At 41.6% G+C, this 21,685-nt stretch overlaps 1 long non-coding RNA gene across 1 annotated transcript in view; it reads right to left on the bottom strand.

The window, feature by feature from the left end:
- The window catches only part of LOC148001113 (uncharacterized), a 62,491-nt gene extending 41,091 nt beyond the window's left edge, over positions 1-21,400 (bottom strand). The window contains exon 1 of the long non-coding RNA XR_015639048.1: positions 21,312-21,400. This is a non-coding gene — a long non-coding RNA (uncharacterized LOC148001113). The remainder of the gene's footprint in view (positions 1-21,311) is intronic.
- Positions 21,401-21,685: the final 285 nt, after the last annotated feature.

The following is a 21,685-nucleotide window of genomic DNA, read 5'->3' as shown; positions in this document are numbered from 1 at the left end:
TTTCTATGCTCGCATGAGCTGTGCATTAAAAACTACTTTGTTTTCATTCGTGTCTTGAATTTTTTATTGTATTTCCAAGAGCAGCAAATGTTCTTACCACTGAGCCATCTCTCCAGCTCCATACACTGGATTTTTTTAAAAAAAGATTTATTTATTTATCTTATGTTTGTGTGTACACTGTAGCTGTTTTCAGACACACCAAAAGAGGGCATCAGATCCCATTACAGATGGTTGTGAGCCACCATGCGGTTGCTGGGAATTGAACTCAGGACCTCTGGAAGAGCAGTCAGTGCTCTTAACTGCTGAGCCGTCTCTTCTGGATTTTTAATGATGAGATTGTAGGAGCCTTTCTTGAAATTAGCTTATGTCTTGATTTAAAATACCCCTTGATTGCTTTCACCAAAAATATTCTTGAATCACGTTGTTATTCAATATTGTTCTTACAGACATAAACGACCAAGTCACATATAAAGCAAACGTATTTCTCCAAGTCCATTTTATTTCCTATGTTAATACATTCCTTTAAAAGAGTGACGTGGGGGTTGGGGATTTAGCTCAGTGGTAGAGCGCTTGCCTAGGAAGCGCAAGGCCCTGGGTTCGGTCCCCAGCTCCGAAAAAAAGAACCAAAAAAAAAAAAAAAAAAAAAAAAGAGTGACGTGGAGTGGAAGTGTTTAGCGATGCCTATTGATTACGGAAAAGGATCACATAACAACTTCATTTTCTTTTCAATATAAAAATCCTAAGGCTCAGCTCAGTCCTGCATCTGTAAAATGGAACCTGTTCTTGTCCGTTTCACTGATTTAAGAATTAAAAGAGGTGCATACATGAAGCCATTTTGTTAGCCCTGTATATCACATGTCACAAATGTTAGACAAGTATTTATTACGTTTGAGTGTGAATTGGCCACCCGTAGGGAATTTTATACACACACACACACGCGCGCGCGCGGGCGCGCGCGCGCGCGCGCGCGCGTACACACCAGATTGAAGTCTAAAATAATCTCCCAAGAATTTGTGACAGATTTTACAAAAATAGTTCCTATTTGTAAAATCTTCAAAAAAAAAAATATGGAGAGATAGCAAATTCTCAATATGGGGAAAGAGAACAGATTTTACAGAAATAGTCTTATCTGTAAAATGTAAAAGCCTCAAAAAAATATGGAGAGAAGTGGGGAGAGAGAACAAATGAAGTCGGATGAGGGGCTCGCTCCCAGCCATGCACAGAGCTGACAGAGTGAGGTAGAAAGAAGACCCCCACAGTGTCTGTGTCTTACTGCTAAGAATCTAAATTCAGACAAAGTGGATCAGGTTTATTTAGGTGAAACAGATGGCATTAAGAAATAAGTGAGTTACAGGAATATCATGTTGTCTATAAATAAAATAAAAAGGGGTTTTTAATGAGTTAGTAGGGCATAAGAAACCTGCTACAGAAGAGACTTGGTTTGGGAGATGTGATAACATGTGGGCGGGGAAGAGCAATGGCAGGGGATACCACGGCAGCCTCCGACTAGACTGTAAGCGGATAAGCCCTAAGATTCATTACTGCGGGTTTTTTAGTGTTATTATTGTGTGTGTGTGTGTGTGTGTGTGTGTGTGTGTGTGTGTGTGTGTGTGTGTGTGTGTGTGTGTGTGTGTGTGTAAGCCAGAGGACAGCATGCAGATAATCTGTTCTCACTGTCCACCTTGCTGAAGCAGTTTCTGCAGTCTGCTGTACTCTGTGCTTCATAGCCCTTGAGCTTCTGAGTGATTCCCCCCATGGCTGCCCCTCAGCACTCCCTAGGAATCCTGGGATTGCAGATGGATGCCACCGTGCCTGGTGTCCTATGTGAGTTCCTGGGATGGAACTCAGTCCCATAGGTTTACGCAGCAAGAAGTTTTGCCTGTGTAGCCATGCCCTGACCCCATTACAATTCTTGATAATCTTGTTTTCTGAGAACAAACAAAAATGTCTACACTTTAGTATAGTCTACAACTAAATAGAGAGATGCTAAGCCACTCTCTGATCCTATTGAAATTCTTGGTTATTGTTTTCTGGAAAAAAACAAAAAAACCACACAAACAAAAGCCTAAACCTTTCAGTATAATCTACATTAAAGTGAAAACGTGTTAATTTTTTTTCTTTTTTTTTTTTTTTTTCGGAGCTGGGGACCGAACCCAGGGCCTTGTGCTTGCTAGGCAAGCGCTCTACCACTGAGCCAAATCCCCAACCCCGAAAACGTGTTAATTTTTAAACTTTTTTTTTTTTTTTGGAGCTGGGGACCGAACCCAGGGCCTTGTGCTTGCTAGGCAAGCGCTCTACCACTGAGCTAAATCCCCAACCCCCAACGTGTTAATTTTTAAAGTTTTATTTTCAACATGTTGATTTTTCCATTCTTAACTAACATTATTATGTTTTTAGCAACATTTATTAGTTAAATTGTTTCTCTATTCTAGACCTTTTTCTATCTATCAGAAATGTCAAGGGAGCTCAACTCCCTTTTGGAGCCCTTCTATCTCTGTTCTATGGTTTGGTTAATAGGCCTTGCCAAAAGGAGAAATGTCATAGAGGTGACAAAATAAATGGCATAAAAAGAGAAGACAGGGGCTTGAGAGACAGCTCAGTGGTTAAGAACGCTTGCCGCTCTTCCAAAGGTCCAGAGCCAGCTTCCCGGCACCTAAGTACAATGGCTGGCAACTCCAGAATACCCGACACCCTCTTCTGCTCTGTAGGCACGTTCATACATGTGCATGTGTGACACAGAGAGATAAATACATATATATTTTTTTTAAGAAACTGAAGATAAACATTTTTCTTTTTTTAACAGTGAAAATCAAGTTAAAGTACAATTCAAACGTTTAAGCATGAAATAATTAGAAAGATCGTGAAACAAAAATCAACCCACTTACAAGCAATGTTAGCGCCAGAGTAGTTAATAGTTAAAAACAAGGCACAGCGAAACCACCCAACTTGATGGCTCCGTGGGTTGAGCGCTCTATTGGGGGTGGGGGGAACAAACTGCAGAGCTGTCTCTCAGCGGGATTTTATCGGATAGGGTCAGAGTTTCTGAGCTGATGCAGGTTGCTTGGGTTAATTGGGAACTCGATGCCCTCCCCCAAGGGAGTTGACCTTTGGGGGGCAGAGAAGGGAAGCGGTGGCTTTCCAGAAAAACAGAAGCCCATTGTGAGGCCTGTTCTTTGTTGTCAACTTGACTCCATTTGGGATTAACTAAAACCTAAGAATCTGTTCCGGGTTGAGCAGACACTGGGTTCAACAGCACTGCCATTTTGGGGCCTGCTTTGTGATCTAACAGCAATGGCTCACGCTGAAAGGTTCTCAGAAGACGTGACCTTTGCACATCTGTTTTTATTGTTATTGTGAATGGTACTTTATCCATTTGAGAAATATTTGTGTTCCCAAAGAATGTAGTAGTTATTTTATAGATCTCACCATCTGAAGTTTGTGACTCCAACTCGAGTATTTTTGAACCCTCCACCTCCTTAATTAGGACAGACACCAATCAGTAGAGACCACCATGGGAATATCAGCGGGAAATGCTGGCTGATCTACTTGACACGGCTTGGAGCACTTCCGTCAAGATCTGTGTCAATTTAGGTCTCACCTGTACATGAAGAAATGGATACTGCATTTGCAAGCCTTCTGTTCCCTGTAGTAGACTCTGGAATTAAAACTCCTTGGGTTAACAGCTGTCAAGTCAGTAGCATATTTTAACCATCAGAAACAAATGAGTCAAGCAAAAATGACTGCTCATTTGTACAAGAACAAAATCTGAGAAGTAGACAACACCTTTTCTAGATTTTATCCTCTTCTTGCTTTTTGATTTGTGGTCTTGCGAGAGCTTTAGAATTAGCATGTAAAAATCACAGAAAAGATTCATGACTTAAAAAACAGTAAAGGTGCTGGGGAGATGTCGGTTAGTGAAGTGCTTACCCCACAGTCATGAAGACCTGAGCTGTGATCTTAGGCACTAAACAAAATGCTGGGTTTGGGGATGAACACCAATAATCTAAGCTACAAAGTGGGAAAGGTGGTCTCTAGCCAGACAGCCTGACTGGATGAGTGAGTTCCAGGTTTAGTCGAAGACCCTGTCTTAATAAAGTAGAAAGCAGTTGGAGAAGATACTCAACACTACCCCCTGGCCCCTACCTGCGTCTGCACACATGTGTGCACACACATAAAACACACATATACACACAAGCATAGAAGAGTAGCAGAACAAGAATTGTGCAAAGCAGGAACACAGGGTTTCTAAAGATTCGTGATGAGTAATTGATTTTATGTTTTGTGTCTCTGAAACCATGGTCAGGATACCGTATTTTAATCTACTTCATTAGAATCTGTTGCCTATATCTCACAGTACAGCACGCATGCAGTAAACAGGACTAAGGTATATTGATAGGAACAATCTATATTTCTGCTGTGTTGTACTGCCCCTACTCCCAAATCACAATTTCCCAATTCTCTGGGTTCCTTCAAAATCTTCCCAGCTCTCCTGGGGGCTCACAGAATCAAATCTATTTTGCAAAGGAGAAACCATGTGGACTTTGGTCCACAAGAAAAGACTGAATTCCCACAATGCTAAGGGTGAGGAACTTTGGAGAAAATTCAGTGTGCTGAAGTCATGCTGTGCCTTCCAAAAAAAGAGGCTGCTTCTTCCTTTTTTGCTTCGTGCCTAGAGACCAAAATAGAGATTTTTAGTGTCCACATATCTTCAAGAGATGAGAAAATCTGGGGACACTTTATCCTCTACTGTATGACCTGGGCCAGAACAGAAAAGATAGCAGAGTGCTCTGAGAAAAACCAGCGTTTTTCCCTCTCCTGCGTCTGTTAGGGTGAGCTTCCTGGACTGACTTTCTTAAGTATGAGTGGCTTCCCAAGAGGCTTCATTTAGTCAGGCATATTGACTGCTGATGGCCCAGCCAGCAATCAGGCAGCCGTATTTGAGTGCCGGCGGGACATACAGCTTTGATTCCAATAAGGTCCTTAACCATGCTAAAACAAAACAAAACAAAACAAAAAAGCAAAAACCAAAACAAAACCACAAAAGCCTTACCCTAAAACCTAAATGGCATTTATCCTTAATTACTTTTACATAATTAGGGGAGTATATGACTCAAAATGGCCTAAAGAGTAGAGAGTAGAAGCAAGGGACATTTTACACAATGGGCAACAGAGTGATTTTGATGTGGAGATGAACAAGACAATGAATAGGGCCAAACAGAGATTCCCAAAATGACACCTGCATAGCATAGAAGGAAACCTGACACTCTTTCCACAGTTCTAAATTTTTTCCTAAAATATATTTTGAACATATTCTGTCTCTCCCCCAAGTTCTCCCAGATCTTCCCCACCTCCCTACTCACTAACTTCCTCTTTTCCTTCTCCTTCTTCCTCTCCCTTCCTCTCCCTCACCTCCCTCCTCCTTCTCCCCGCTCAAAAACAAAAGCAAAAAACCCAAAGAACAATGTTAACCATTACAAAAAGGGCACCAAGAGGGCGTTAAGTCTATTCTGTGCTGCTCAGCGATTCCTGAGCATGAGGCCTTCCCTGCAGTGTGGCTGAGGTAACTATTGTCCCTTCACTGGAGAGAACAATTTCCCCCTCCCAGCAGCTACCTACTGTAACTATCTTCTTGGTTAAAGGTGGGACTGTGTTCACTTCCCCTTCTCTGCCCTGGGATTTCGTCTGGCTTGAATTTGTGCAGGTCTTACGCATACTCTCAGAGTCTCTGTATGTGCATCAGCCTGGTGCTGTCTGGAAAATTATCTTTATGCATAACGTGGGAGGTTTATGCTAAACAAACATGAGTGGTTTTTTTTTTATATAGGCTTCAATAAATCCCCAAATATCTCATAATGTGCATCAAAATATTTTTTAAAAAATGTAATGCCGAATCCCAAAACATTTGGTCCCAAGCATTCAAGATAAACTCTACTTGACCGACAAAGAGATTCTAGTACAGGAGTCTACTGTGTGAAATCTTATCTGAAAAAGTACAGACTACAATGCAAAACAGTGGGCTGTATTACAGTGCCAACTTCTGAGGGCATTAGCAGATGTGAGGTACCTAGCGTTCTAAGTTGGGGGAGGGGGTGACTGGGAGGAGGGCAGTGAGCAGGATGTAAAGTGAATAAGTTAAAAAAAATGTAATTAAAAAATAATAGTTCGTTGGCTCAAAGACAGGACATTACACTTTAATATAGGCTCTTCTCTTTTCCTATGTTGAGTTTATTATGTGTGCTGCATACAGAAGTGTCATTAAGGGCTGGGGACATAGCTTGTTTGGTAGAATGCTTACCTAGCATGCATGAAGCCCTTAGGATCTGGCCCCAGCATGGGATAAAGCCAGTGATGGGGCGTCCCTGTCTCAGTCTGGGTTTCTTTTCCTGCACAAAACATTGTGACCAAGAAGCAAGTTGGGGAGGAAAAGGTTTATTCAGCTTACACTGCCACATCACTGTTCATCACCAAAGGAAGTCAGGACAGGAGCTCACACAGGGCAGGAACATGGAGGCAGGAGCTGATGCAGAAGCCATGGAGGAATGCTGCTTTCTGGCTTACTTCCTCTGGCTTGCTCAGCTTGCTCTCTTAGAGAACCCAGGACTACCAGCCCAGGAATGGCACCACCCACAAGTGGCTGGGGCCTCCCACCCTTGATCACTAATCACGAAAATGCCTTACAGCTGGGTCTCATGGAAGCATTTCCTCAAGGGAGGCTCCTTTCTCTGTGATAACTCCAGCTTGTGTGTCAAGTTGACACACAAAACCAGCCAACACAATCCCTATAGTGAAAGCAGATCAAGATCATTCTTGGGTATTTAGCAGGCTCCAATTCAGCCTTGAATACAGATGCGGTATCTCAAAAAAAAAAAAATCAGTGTTTTCTGCCTGGAGAAATTTATAGCTTAGCATTATCTTCATATCAATGCTGTGTTACCATGGCATGGATCTGATTGAGCAAGCATTGATGATTATGTTTACAATGTAATTGTTTCAAGAATATGATTAGCTGACATGGTTGTAATTCTGTCTTTTCAGAAACAATAATTTTGAATTCCATAGTTCCACTTTATACCCAGGGAAGAAGTTTAAGATTGTGGGATTTTGATTTGTGGACACCATGGGAATCCTGACCCAAAAGAGATCAGGCATAAAATATGAACAGTACAAACTAAGAAGGACAAACAATACCACACAACAACTTCCCTCTCTAGACCTGTATTCATTAGTTCCTTATTACAATTGTGAACCATCTGATACAAGGTGCTTATGAGAAAGGAGGCGTGCTCATCTTACGATTTGGGGATTTGAGATCTAAACACTGTAGGCTCTGGGCTAGCCATACTAGTCAGTGGAAGCACGTGCCAGCCAACAGTCATGTCTCCATAAAGGAAGGTGACAGGCTGAGTCAGAGCCTCCTAGCTTCTCTTACAATAACCCTTCACAGGATCCAAAGGCCCACACAGTAACAACCAAGGGGTCCCACAAAAACTAACCCCCCACACTAAGTTGACCCCACTTCTTAAAGGGTCATTACCTTCCAGTACAAAGACCCTGGAATGGAGTCTTTTCGTCATGTAAACGTTTAAGAGACAACGATTAATGTATACCCTAAGCCATACAAGGGCCCATCCTATCTCCCATTTTAATTTATTTTTTCCAAACACGAAGGCTATTTTTGCACATAAGAGTTTTTTTTTTTTCTGTACATCTGCAAGATGGTTTCCTGGTTGACTCATTGCCTTGGTGACAGACTATTTAAAATCCTATTTCTAGTCTGTCTGTGAGAATCTCAAGACCAAGATGATTGTGCTGGCACACTCATTTATGAAACAATCAGGGATTCGCTTCACTCGCCTAGATGTGTCCTAAAGGATGACCAGTGTTTTAAAGTGACAGATCGCTGAACGAGAGCAGTGCAGGTCTGATGCGTGTGCTCAGGGACGTCCTTCTCAGTAACCCTCACCTTTGTTAACATACGGTTTGTGTCTGCGCTTAACTCCCCTTGAGAAGCTCAACTTAACTCCTAAGTGCTTCGGCTGCATCTGTTCAACACAGAGCAAAATGTAGAGCTGGGTAAAGAAAGCTGGATTCTAGAAATCTAAAATTATTTAAGTACGTAATTCTGACCCACGTAAGCTAAATACTCAGTCTTAATTTTTCCTCTACTGAAAGTAAAGACTTTGTTTTGGCTAACAAAAATTAGAAATGACTGTACATTGTATCCCTGATTCTTATACTCATGATGAACTAAGAGGACTCTTGGGGAGATCGTGAGGTGTTTTGGATCACTGTACAGCATCAAAATTTCCACAAAGTGGAAATTAAATGTAGTAGCACAATTAAATAGGAAGGAGAACAAACGTGAGCAAAGTATAATGACACATGTTTGAAGATGCCACGATGCAACCGTTGGCCTTGTATGTTAACCCCACAAAAAATGAAAAAATCAAAATTACAAAGTGAGACAGCCTATTATTTTTGCAAAGCAATATTGATTGAACAAGCAATTTAGGTGAGAGCATTAATAGACTTTTTTTTTAAATCTTCTTTCACTCTTCTTAGTCAAGCTCAGCGATGCTATAAAAATGTGTTTCAACCGTCAAAACTCAGAGACAGTTAGGTTGGTATAAACTGATTCAGCACAGTTTTAGTATAGACAGCCACTGGTGTGTCTACACTTTTCTAATATTCCCAACACGCTAGTGGATGACTGAGGGCACTGCGCTGTCTTATGAATAATTACAGTATCATTGCACGATAATAAAACATTTTAATGATACTGAAGTAAGCAATGAGAACAATAGAAACATTAGCTTCCTTTGGCAATCTGTAGAGTGCACCCTCTCACATCGGCAAGAGAAATAAAAACAAGACACAGTTTTCATAATTTCACCCTCTTTCCAGGCATTTCTTCACCAAGAATGTACCTATACGTACTAGTTTTTAATGTATTTTTAGATGACATGTTCTCAACAAGGATTGACACACGCAGGGCTGCTTAGACAATTATAAATGCATTTCTTTCTCCCCGTGCTATTTGTCCCCTGGTTACATACTAGAATTGCATTAACACTACGTCTCTTGGGAATTTCCATTTAGTGATCAATCTGTCCCTTAGGATATTTCCCCTTGTATCATATTAAGCTCCCACTCTCATGTTCCACTTTTTCCTCTATTAGCACTAAATAGATACCGTTGAATCAGGGAGGGTAACACTGTTCTATTACGGTATCCCTTTCCACTGATGACCATTTGATATTCGGCTTTATCTGTTATGCAGCCAATGCATATCCGTTGTCCTAAAGAGTTCTGTGACATCATAATTTTCAGCTTGTCTTTTTTTAACTTAAGCTATCTTGCACATAGTGAATGTGTGTGCATGTGTATGTGTGTCCATGTGTATGTGTGTATGTGTGTGCATGTATATGTGTGTGCATGTGTATGTGTGTCCCTGTGTATGTGTGTCCCTGTGTATGTGTGTGTGTGTGAGAGAGAGAGAGAGAGAGAGTGTGTGTGTGTGTGTGTGTGTGTGTGTGTGTTGTAAATGTAGCATTTATTCACCAATGTAATTGTCTCAGAGGCAATTCGTAAACTCTGTGTTGTTATCCTCTCAAAGTGACTTTTATGTAAAATTCTTACATATTCTTTTTAATTAAACACTCAATAAGCATTGGTTTGTTGACAATTACAATACTGGTCAATGGTAGAAGGTAGAGAGATGCTTACAAATCAGATTATAATCTTTCCATAAGTTTCAAGGCATAACAGTGGGTTGCCAAATAATTTAAGTAGCTATAGGAATCTGAAGTTGAATTATTTCGTTACGTTGTTTACTCATTAGTTTGGGGTCAGGGTGGCTACGCTTGTGGGGAACACACTGTATAATCAAGGATAATCTCTAACTCACACTTACCTTCTAAGCTAAGCTTCCAGGTGCTGGGATTACAGGTAGAAGCCATTATGCCCAGCACTACTACTTTTAGTAATTAAAGTTACAACTAGTTAGTGGCATGGAGACTTAAAGAGGTGAATTAGATTTAACAAGTGAAGTGTGAAAGCTAAATTCTGTTTTAAACAAGCTATCTTTTATATAAACATGTCCTTGAATGAGTAATCAACTGATTGTTGCTATAATTTGGATCTTGAAGGTCTATGTGTTAAAAGTTTAGAGCCTTGTACCTTCTTATGGGGTGATGCTGGAGCCCATCATGAGGCAGGACCTTCTCAGATGTCCATATCATTGAATGCAGGACCTCAAAGGGGATTATGACCCCAGCCTTTACTTTCTTCCTGGTAGGGAGGTGAGTATTTCGCTTCATGTGCCCCATTCCACTGGCATCTAACATACTCACCAGAGCACGCTGGAACATTCAAACTGTGAGCCGAGTAAATCTTTTCTTTTTAAAAGCTGTGTGTTTGAGGTATTTTTGTCATAGTGGTAGAATATTAACTGTTTTAGTTAGGGCTTCTGCCGCTGTGAAGAAAACCCTATGACCATGGCAACTCTTATAAATGAAAGCATTTAATCAGGGCTGGCTTACAGCTCAGAGGTTTTGTCCATTATTGTCATGGTGGGAAGCGTGGTGCTATGTAGGTAGACATGGTGCTGAAGAGTCACTCAGAGTTCTACGTCATGATCCACGGGCAGCAGGAAGAGACTGGAGGGATACCACATTGACTAATCTAATTATGGAGTTGGTGGTGATGCGATAGTAATGAATTAGTGTTGGTTTATAAGGTATGATAGTAGTGTTATGGTGGAATAACACATTTTCTGTAACATTTGTCAATGCGGACTAGCTAGATTATAATCTGAGATGAAACCTTGCTGGCTACTCCTGGTGTTACTGGCTACACTAGATGCAATACAATAGTCTCTTCTCTGGCAGGCATATACTTAATTTTTTCCTAGTTAAAGTGTTATTTATGTTTGTGTGTTTGTACGCGTGTGCAAGTTCTGTATATGAATGTGAGCACATGAGGGCATATCATTGTGGAGATCAAAGGGCAGCATCTGTGGTCTTCAGATGTCACTCTTTAGATGCCTTCTCAGCCCTGAGATTACAAGTACATACCATCAACTCAGAGATAGATAGATAGATAGATAGATAGATAGATAGATAGATAGATAGATAGATAGATACAGAGACAGAGAAAGAGAAAGAGAAAGAGAGAGAATAGAGTTTTTAGAAAAGTAATCCAAAGAGTACTTAATTTGTAAAGGTAAAAATAAGACATGCATATGCAAGATAAAAAGTTTTCCTTCATTACCACCAAAGTTTTTCTTTCAGGAAGAAATTACTGTTATTATTTTAATATATATACCAATATGAATCTTTCTATAACTATTATATGAGCTTAGGGTTTTTTCCCCCAAAGTGTTTTTAAATCTTTTCTTTCTAGAAGTTATATCTTAGGCATTTTCTCTATGACCACATACTCCCTGACCTTATTTTTAGTAACCAATACTGAGTATTTCCTGGTTGAGATATTTTGTGTGCACAACTTTATGGTCGTAACCCCAAGCACATTAAGTATTTACTCCATTCCCAAATTTTATTAATCTCAAGCAATATTAAAGGGACCTGGTTTTTTTGGTTTTGGTTTTGTTTTCTTCTTTTTGTTTTTTGTTGTTGTTTTGTTTTGTTTTTTGTATTTTTGCCTAGCCATGTTTGTAGGATGAAGCTTTAGAAGGAGGAGTCACAGACATTTTAAATTCATAGTCAAATGTGTGGGCATCAGAGTCAGCCTCCCTGTGTGAAGCAAGCTCAGTAGACTTCCTGGTGGTTCTACTGGTCTTGGGCACATAGTTTAACTATCTCAATATCAGCACTTCTTAAATTCTCTCACTGTCTCTCTGTCACTCTCTGTCTCTCTGTCTCTCTCTCTGTCTCTCTCTGTCTCTCTGTCTCTCTCTCTCTCTCTCTCTTTCTCTGTCTTTGTCTAAGCCTCTCTGCATGTATGATATGTATGTATGCATATGCATCTCAAGGTGTTTGTGCATGTGTGTGAAAGTCAGAGGACAATTTACAGAGTGCGTTTTCCCTGTCTACCACTAAGGTCTGAAGGATTGAAACAGGCTGTCAGGCTTGGCGGAAGGCGTTTTTACCCCCTGAGACATTTCACTGGCTCTCAACATCAGTTTTTAACTTCTGAAAATGGAAACTGGAATTAAGAACAAAGATAGCTGCTTTGTAACATTAGTGTGAGGATATACAGTATAATACATGTAAAGAATAGCACACAAGGGACTCGATAAGTGTCAGCAAGCATTATTAATAGTATAAATTGGCTCGATCTATGTTGCCACCAATAGTAAGAAAGCAACTGTTATTAATATAGTAGAGGAAAATAATCTTGCTTCAGCTTCTAGTTTCTCAGTAAGTTTTCACTTTGTCCATTGTTTGTAAATTCCTGGCTACCTGCATATTATTTCGATGTAACATTAACTACTGATCTCTGTTCACATTCCCATTGTTGTAATCTGTATTTTGAATGTTTCCAAAATGCTCAACTATTTGGTATTTGATCCCTAGTTGGTACTACTGGGAGGGGGTGAAAATGTTAAAAGTGGGCTTAGTGAGGGGGTCATTGGACCCTGGGGATGTGACCCTGAAGATGGTGGTGAGACCAAAGTTCCTTCCCACTCCACCTCTACGTCTCTATCAAGAGGTGAATAACTTGAAAATCACCCCAGCTCTGGTGTGCAAAGAACAGGGCCAAATGATCACGGAATGAAAACTCTAAATTTGTGAGACAAAATAAAACTCTTCACTTTATACACTGCCATAGTACTTACTCTATCGACAGAAAGTCAACTAACCCACCTATGGAGAGTCTAGCGGAGGGCAAGCTACCTACAAGTTCTGATCAGAGCCGCATTTCTCCAGTATCTGGATACTTTAGCTTCAATAACATAGGAGAGAAATGTCAGGGCACAGACATCTGCACCTTTGTGTTAAACTACAAGCTCATCAAGCAGCTGGGCGAAATTCCATTTTTAAAATAAGAGCACCCCAAAGAGTCAACATTTAAAGGACTAAGAACACAAAGATGGGGTTGGGGATTTAGCTCAGTGGTAGAGCGCTTGCCTAGCAAGCATAAGGCCCTGGGTTCGGTCCCCAGCTCCAGGAAAAAAAAAAAAGAACACAAAGATAAGTTCAATCCCTTCTTAAGCAACCTAGGCTAGCAGTCAAGCTAAGCTGTCCGTTTTCTGATTCCATGTTTTTGTTACATTCTCAAGGATGAACACACAGAAATGCATGCTCAAGATCAATCACAGTAACACATGTAACATTCTCAGGAGGTAGAGGCAGGAGGCTAAAAGTCCTACATCAACCTCAAGCATGTGACACCTCCCCTCAGTTTAAAAATAACAATAATTAAACCAAACAAATAAAAACAAAACACAGGAGCCCATGTTCTAGAACTTGGAGTAAACTAGGCTATTCCAGACTTTATGTGAACTGAAATTCATCACAAGTCATCCTAATGATTACATAATCCCAACAATCTATACGAACACCATATTTACCAACAGCAAATGTCCTCTCTGGAAAAAAATGGAAAATGTAACGTCATATAAATACTGATCATTCTGCTATTCAGCATACAACCAAAATTACTAGACACGTGAAGACAAGACCAAGTTACAAAACATCAAAACCCAAAGCAACAATAGCAAGAAAAAGAGACGATAGAAATGCAGGCACAATCCTGGAGTAGCAATGGCTAGCCTACACCAGCCTGGGCTACATGATGGCACGTGATCTAAAGAGGGTGTGGGGTAAAAGGAAAAGAGAAAAACAGAAAAGACAGAATCCCCCACTCAAAGATAACACAACTGCAGTGCCTATATGACAGTAGACGTCATGTGACCTCTCCTGTGGTAACGCCACAAGACCGTCCAAACCAGCTAGGACCAATACTGCTAATAAAGGCAACTGCTAACCGCTAGTCTGCTGCTTCGTTATCTCGTCAGCTTTTTAATACCATCTTCATAGAGTGAACCTTGTAAAATCCCTGCTCCTGTCGGGCATTTGATGCCATAGTACGTGAAGGGAAAAGCCACACAAGATCAGTGGAGGAGAGTAAATGCCATTCTGTACTAGCCTTCCTTTCATATAAGCTTGCCCGTAAGACAAATGATCCCAGGTCCCGGTTCCAAGAGCCTTTCAAGGCCCCACATCACCCACGGACTATGGACCTACCCTGTGTAATAAAACTCCCTCGAAACTCTTGGAGAAGAGGAGAGATGGGAGGGCAGATAGTCAAACAATAGTTATTGTTTGTGGCAAAGAAACCAGAGCCATTTCCTTTAAGTCAGAAACAATAGCAGGAGCACCCAACTTCTCGTGATAAGACTTAAGAGGAAGCAATCATCACGCGGTATTCCTAACTCAGAGAACAGTGGGTGCCGAAGGGGAGACCCTGTGCGACAAAAAGCTCTAGATTACTTCCAGGAAGGCATGAATTCCCTAACACTGGTACAGTGGGCATTTTAATGTTATTGGTATACTTAACTCTTTACATTTGAGACTTTTGCACATGCATACAATGTGTTTTAACCAAATCCACCCTGACATTCCGATGGCTACACCAGCTTCCACCATGGCTCCCTTTTCTGAGTGCTCGGTTTAAAATCCCATTGAGTTGATGTTGTACATTTTACTTCAATTTTCTTCTTTAAATAATGGGAAGAGGAAAAATAAAATGAAGAAGCTGAAGTTTTTACACAATTTTTTTTTAACTAAAGAAGTAAAAAAATTTATTAAAACGATGGGAGAATCTGTTATTAGCAAACAATATACAGAGGACTATTTAAAGCAGTCCTTTAGCTTAAGGAAAATAATCCGAACCAGAAATATAAAAATATAAAACCAAATTAAAAGGAAGAAATGTAGAAATAGTTATAACTGCATGTAGAATGATGTCATTACGCAGGCAAAGGCAGGTACAGATAGAACGAGGCCTGTCATTGGATGAGAAAGAAGGATGGGCGGGAGAAAAGTTTTAGAGGGGAAGGAAACTGGGGATGGGGAGAGAGAGAGAGCGAGAGAGCGAGAGAGAGAACAGAGAGAACATGGAGGCGGATGTTAAGATTCCTCTCTGCACATTTACAGGTTGTTATGAATATTCTTAAGGGATGGATGTGTACAGGGCTTTGTATGTCTAGGTGGGCAATTATAGCTTATCAATTGGATCAGAGGTTATTGTGTTGTGTGTTCTTTCTTGTGGCAATCTAATTGAATTCAAGAGAGTATGTGGTGGCTGGAGACGTACATCTGGCATGGTAACCTGCCTTGAGAACTAGAGGGGTAGAGAGATTGTTGCCAGGCTCAGAGAGAAGCCATCGGCAGTGTGATATGGGATAGAGCAAGGCAGGTGAGAGGCTTTGATGACTGAGATGAAAATACCTACCAGATATCTAGGGGCACTGCGGATCTAGTGTGGGATAAAAGACAGCATTTTTTAAATAACTGTACAGAAACAACTGCAGAATGCAATATTCTTAAAGGAAGGGTATTTAATAAATATACTTATTTATTTAAACGTATGAGAAGAAAGGGCAGAAATGTAATACATGGAGTCAAAATGTCATGGTGGCTTAATTTAGTTAAAGAAGGAGCAGAAGTACAGAGTTTTCAGATGATGCTAAGTCAATGTCTCCTGTGAGGACTGGAGAGATGCTCAGCTGTTCAGAGCCATGGATGCTCCCCCACAGGGCCTGGATTCTATTCCCAGGACCCACATGGTGGCTCACAGACATATCTAATTCCAGATCCAGGGAGTCTGATGCCTCTCCTGGCCTCTATGACTACTGCATGTACATGTGAATACACACATGCAGGAAACACACACACACGTACATAAAATAAAATAATATCTTTCATTTTTTCCTGTGAAGCAAGAACTAGGTCAAGTTCACTGTCTTTGAGATTATGCAAAAAAAATAAAAATTAACAATCTGTTGTAATAATGATAATCACTAGAAAATATCAAGCAATCAACTGTTAATAGAAGATAACAAAAATTCATAAAAATAATCTGTGGAAGGGCAAGGCAGGGAAGATAATTTAGGGGTCCTTTGTATTTTACATTTTCTTTTTTTTTATTATTAACTTGAGTATTTCTTATATACATTTCGAGTGTTATTCCCTTTCCCAGTTTCCGGGCAAACATCCCCCTCCCCCCTCCCCTTTCTTATCGGTGTTCCCCTCCCCACCCTCCCCACATTGTCCCCCTCCCCCCAACAGTCTAGTTCACTGGGGGTTCAGTCTTAGCAGGACCCAGGGCTTCCCCTTCCACTGGTGCTCTTACTAGGATATTCATTGCTACCTATGAGGTCAGAGTCCAGGGTCAGTCCATGTATAGACTTTAGGTAGTGGCTTAGTCCCTGGAAGCTCTGGTTGCTTGGCATTGTTGTTCATAAGGGGTCTCGAGCCCCTTCAAGCTCTTCCAGTTCTTTCTCTGATTCCTTCAACGGGGGTCCTATTCTCAGTTCAGTGGTTTGCTGCTGGCATTCACCTCTGTATTTGCTGTATTCTGGCTGTGTCTCTCAGGAGCGATCTACATCCGGCTCCTGTCGGTCTGCACTTCTTTGCTTCATCCATCTTGTCTTTAATGGTTGTGTCAATGTTTTCTATGGTATCTTCTGCTCCTGAGATTGTCTCTTCTGTCTCTTGTAGTCTGTTGGTGATGCTTGCGTCTGTAACTCCTGTTCTCTTTCCTAGGTTTTCTATCTCCAGGGTTGTCTCCCTTTGTGATTTCTTTATTGTTTCTATTTCCATTTTTAGGTCCTGGATGGTTTTGTTTAATTCCTTCACCTGTTTGGTTGTGTTTTCCTATAATTCCTTAAGGGATTTTTGTGTTGTCTCATTAAGGGTTTCTACCTGTTTACCTGTGTTCTCCTGTCTTTCTTTCTTTCTTTTTTTTTCTTTTCTTTTTTTCGGAGCTGGGGACCGAACCCAGGGCCTCGCGCTTGCTAGGCAAGCGCCCTACTGCTGAGCTAAATCTCCAACTCCTCTCCTGTCTTTCTTTAAGGAAGTTATTTATGTCCTTCTTAAAGTCCTCTACCATCATCATGAGATATGATTTTAAATCCAAATATTGCTTTCCTATGTGTTGGGGTATCCAAGGCTTGCTGTGGTGGAGAAACTGGATCTGATGATGCCAAGTGGCCTTGGTTTCTGTTGCTTATGTTCTTGCCCTTGCCTCTCGCCATCTGCTTATCACTGGTGTTAGCTGGTCTTGCTGTCTGTGACAGTGGTTTGTAAGCCTGTGTGTCAGCACTACTGGGAGACCAGCTCTCTCCCAGCAGGATTCGGGTATGGAGAGCTGTGGCACAGGGTCAGTTCCAGGCACAGAAGGGAAGATAATTTAAAGAGAGAAGAATTAGTCAGGAAACAATATGATGATGGATATTTATTCCCAGCATAGTGTTTTATTCATGATTTGGGAAATGCATACAATGCACCCAATCACACTCATTTCCCATTTCTTCCCAGTTCACCCTCTCACACTTGCCCCAGAAAATACACCAAGGGCAATCTGTGTTGCCTGTATATTCACTGAAGCATGATCAAACTCCGAGTGACCAGCCCCTTAGAGAAAACTACGACCTTCCCCACCACCCCACCACCCGTCTCTGCCAGAGGTCGTCAACTGTGAAGAGCTATACATCGACATGTTTATTACAATTTTTAAGGATGCTCTTCAATAGCTTGATATCTGGACTGTTTCTTCTGGGGGCGGGGCGGGGAGAGCTTGGCACAGTAACCTTCAAAGTCTCTCAGTCTCACTTATGAGCTGTAGTCGCCAGTACCGCTGCAAGTCGTCAGCGCCGGCACAGAGCACTGACATCAACATGGTCACAAATCACAGAGGTCTTTTGAGGAGACTTAACTCAGAAAATAAACCATTTTTTGACCGCAGATATCTTGTTCTTGCGCAGAGTCGGGGTGATCGTGAGGTTGGGCAGCGATGACCTGTGTGAGCTCCGGGATGCTGCATACCACTCTGTCCTCAGCTCCTGCCACCCTGCCGGTACCTGGGACATGTAGCCTTCAGGCATTGCTGGGGCTCATGCTCGCCTCCCCGGAGAAGGGCAAGCAACAGAGTGGCAACAGGGACAGTAGCTCCACGTTGTGTGCTGGGCCTGCAGGCCTAGCCGAACTGTTCTAGCAGGCAGTGATGGGGCAAGGTGAACCCGGCGGAGGTCCAAGCCCAGAGAGGCCACTCCACTCTGCAATGGCCTGCTCCTTTGTCCACACTCCTGTCGTCACTGACGCACCTCCAGTTTAGCTTCTCTCTGCCACGTGCACCACCCCAGTCTGCCATCTTTCTCTCCAGGAAAAGTAGACTTGTAAGTGCCCACGATTCTCTGAAGAATGGTATCCCAAGTTCAAACAATACGTTTTATTCAGCAGAAGTCCAGCGTGCTTGGGTATCCCATTAGCAAGACAGAGAGACAACCAAGTGTGCTCGCAGGCCTGGTTTAAAGCATACCAGGGTATTCTGGGTTAGATGGTCCTTACTCCATTTCTAGGGACATTCCGTTGCCAGGGCGTGGGGGCTGGAAACTGCTGCTGAAGAGGTTGCTGAGAAAGTCTGGAAACTGCTGCTGTCCCATTGTCATTGCCTTGGGCCAGGTCGTGGCCTTCTGAGGCCTGGATTTGCCCAGTTCTTGGAAACAGATTTAGGCCTAGTCTCCTTAACTGCCAGTTTGAACCCTGCTGTGGAATCAGCCTATCCTCAGATTTAGGATGATAGATTTTAGTACAAACATTTTAGAAAATTGTGTCAAGTTCTCCAGTTAAAAAAACCATGAGAATTGAAAAATAAAAGTCAGTCTTGCTTATGAAAGACCCATCACAAATATAAGACACAGAAAGGTTGAAAACAGCACATTGGTAAAAACACATATCTCAAAACTTCAATGTGCTTAATTTTATCTTTAAAAGTTACCTCATTTTTTTTCCTTTAAGGGAGAGGGGGAAAATCAATTACATTAGTCAACTTAATTAAATGTAAAAGTCTGAACACATTTATTTCAGTAAAGAACAAGCAAAAGAAAACCCATAGTTTTTAGATTTTAGCATGATTAATTAGTATCACTTAAGTGCTATATATAATACTTTTTCCAAGCATATTTTTCAAGATTAAAAAAAAATCCATTTGCCAAAACTGATGAAGTGTTGGATCATAAATCAAACCTCAATGAATTTCAACCTATTACAACCATTAATCTCGGGAAATTAGGCAAAAACTTAATAGTAGAAGTAACTAGAAAAGACCCAAATGTTTGGGTAGAAGAAATACACATCTAAATAACCCACTGGTAAGGAATCACTCTCCATAACAACCAGGGTCATCCCACATGCAGACACCAAACCCAGACGCCATTGCTGATGCCAAGAAGTGCTTGCTGACAGGAGCCTGACATAACTGTGCCCTGAGAGGCTCTGCCAGATCCTGACCAATACAGATTCGGATCCTTGAAGCCAAACCATTTGACTGATCACAGGGACTCCAATGGAGGAATTAGGGGAAGGACTGAAGGAGTTGAAGGGACCTTATCTGGCATCAGTGGCAGGGGAGGCCCTTGGTCCTGTGAAGGCTTGATACCCCAATGTAGGGGAATGAGGTGGGGGAGTGGGTGGATTGGGGAGCACCCTCATAGAAGATGGGATAGGGGTTTGCAGAGGGGAAACTCGGAAAAGGGATAACATTTGAAATGTAAACAAATAAAATATTCAATTAAAAACAAAATAAACAACAACAACAACAACAACCTGGGTCACATTATGACAGAAAACATGGCATTTCAAAATGTGGGATGCAAGTGTGTCCTTAATCTGGCTTCTGAGTGGAGCTGAAGGCTTCCCTACAGGAAGAGTTCACACCAGCTACTGAGGACCCGGTCAAAGACCAATAGCTGGAAGCACTAGGAGAGAAGCTACTTGTCCTCAGTACTGCTCTATTGCTATGAAGAAACAGCGTGACCAAGAGAACTTTAAAAAGAGAGCTTTTAACTGGGGCCTTGCCCGCAGCTTAAGAGGCTTGGTCAATGAGCATTCTGTCCAGGAATGCTGGGGCAGGCAGGCCTGGTGCTGGAGCAGTAGCTGATCCACTGGCAGAGAGGTGAGACTAGGCCCAGTATGGGTTTTTAACCTCAAAGCCCACCAGTGACAACACCTCTTCCAACAAAGCCATATGTTGTAATGAGTATTGAGTCCGCCAACTGGTCACCAAAGCCTTCAAATACATGAGTCTATGGAGGCCATTCACATTCAAACCACCACACTGATATTGTCATTTCGCTAAATAAATATATTGTGGAACTGCCTCTTAAATATTTACATTCATACCCCAGACAACTGTGTATTCAGCCTTGATCACAGAAGCCTCTCTTGGCTTTAACCAAAAAGCACAAATGCATGGCTAGCGGTGCTGAAAATTGGTGACCGTTGACTGTTCTGCATTAAACGAGACGCCCATGAGATCTTTTCCTAGGCTCAGTGAACATTGTGGAAGAATGGACAGAAAAGATCTTTAAGAGGGAATGGGAGGAAAGAGGTCCATGAAGTGGTACACCGTGGCTGAGACATAAACTCAGGAAAAGCTGCCGTTGCCTGCACAAAATGAAACCCATAAAAATTCTGTCACAGACGGGGAGGGTCCAGGGGAGAAAGCAGCAGATGATGGCCGTTGGATGACAGACAGCCATTTGTCTTCAGTGGCGTAGTCACTAGTGACTTACACTCCAGTGCTTAGCTCCACACGCATGCCCAATTCCAGTGGCCCTGGGTAAAGTCAGTGGGCCACACGGGCTGAGTATGTTCAGAGTGCATTGTAAACATGTATGGAACTATGTAAGAATTAATTTTAACAAAGAAAAGTTGAAAAGAAAAAACACAGAAAGAAAGGAAGAAAGAAAGAAAGATTGATTATCCTGAGTGCATTGTAGAGCTTGAAATGTTGAGAGTGAGGAAACGAAGGGCTGAGATTTGGCGATCTAAGTATTTAAATGATCTCAGACTTTCAGTTTTCAGCATTTTCTACTTTTGAAAAAGTAGGAAAATAAGTTCCTCAGGAGCCAGATTTCCATGTCTCTGCTTATTTCAGAAGCCAGCGTGAGTTTCCAGTCTTTCTGAGCATGCATTTGCAACTATGCACACGCCCTAATCTCCAGAGGCCCTTGCTAGCTTTTCCTCTTACGTATTTTTTTTTTATCCTAAAGTCAGATTATGCTTCTCAGCACCTCTCTATGGCAGAAAGTAATACCCACACACGGGGTGGTTCTGACTCACCCTTCCAGAAACAGGCAGGCACAAGCCCCTGAGCCAACAGACAAAACCAGTTGCTCTGCAGGTTTCCATGTCACCACACCCACAAGGCTAGAAATCTGTATTCCACATCCGCATTATCACTCTGGCCTCACAGCAGGATTGGCTAAGTACAAAATTACACGGGCAATATGTTTATGAGGTTTTAATACGTCTTGGAAGTTGCAAGCTTTAGATTCTGGAGCAAGTAGGTCGTAGCTGCCGTCTACAATAATAAGCTTGATTCTCAGGATCAACAGTTTTGAGAAAACAATGCATTCACTATTTAGCTTTGGAACTCATCAATTAACATATCTGAAGGAGTATGTGTTCATTAGTAGAAATTATTCAAATTTATC

This window comes from Rattus norvegicus, chromosome 15, assembly GCF_021556685.1.
Source record: "Rattus norvegicus strain SHRSP/BbbUtx chromosome 15, alternate assembly SHRSP_T2T, whole genome shotgun sequence".
Classification (NCBI taxonomy): domain Eukaryota; kingdom Metazoa; phylum Chordata; class Mammalia; order Rodentia; family Muridae; genus Rattus; species Rattus norvegicus.
This window is presented reverse-complemented; position numbering and strand designations above follow the sequence as displayed.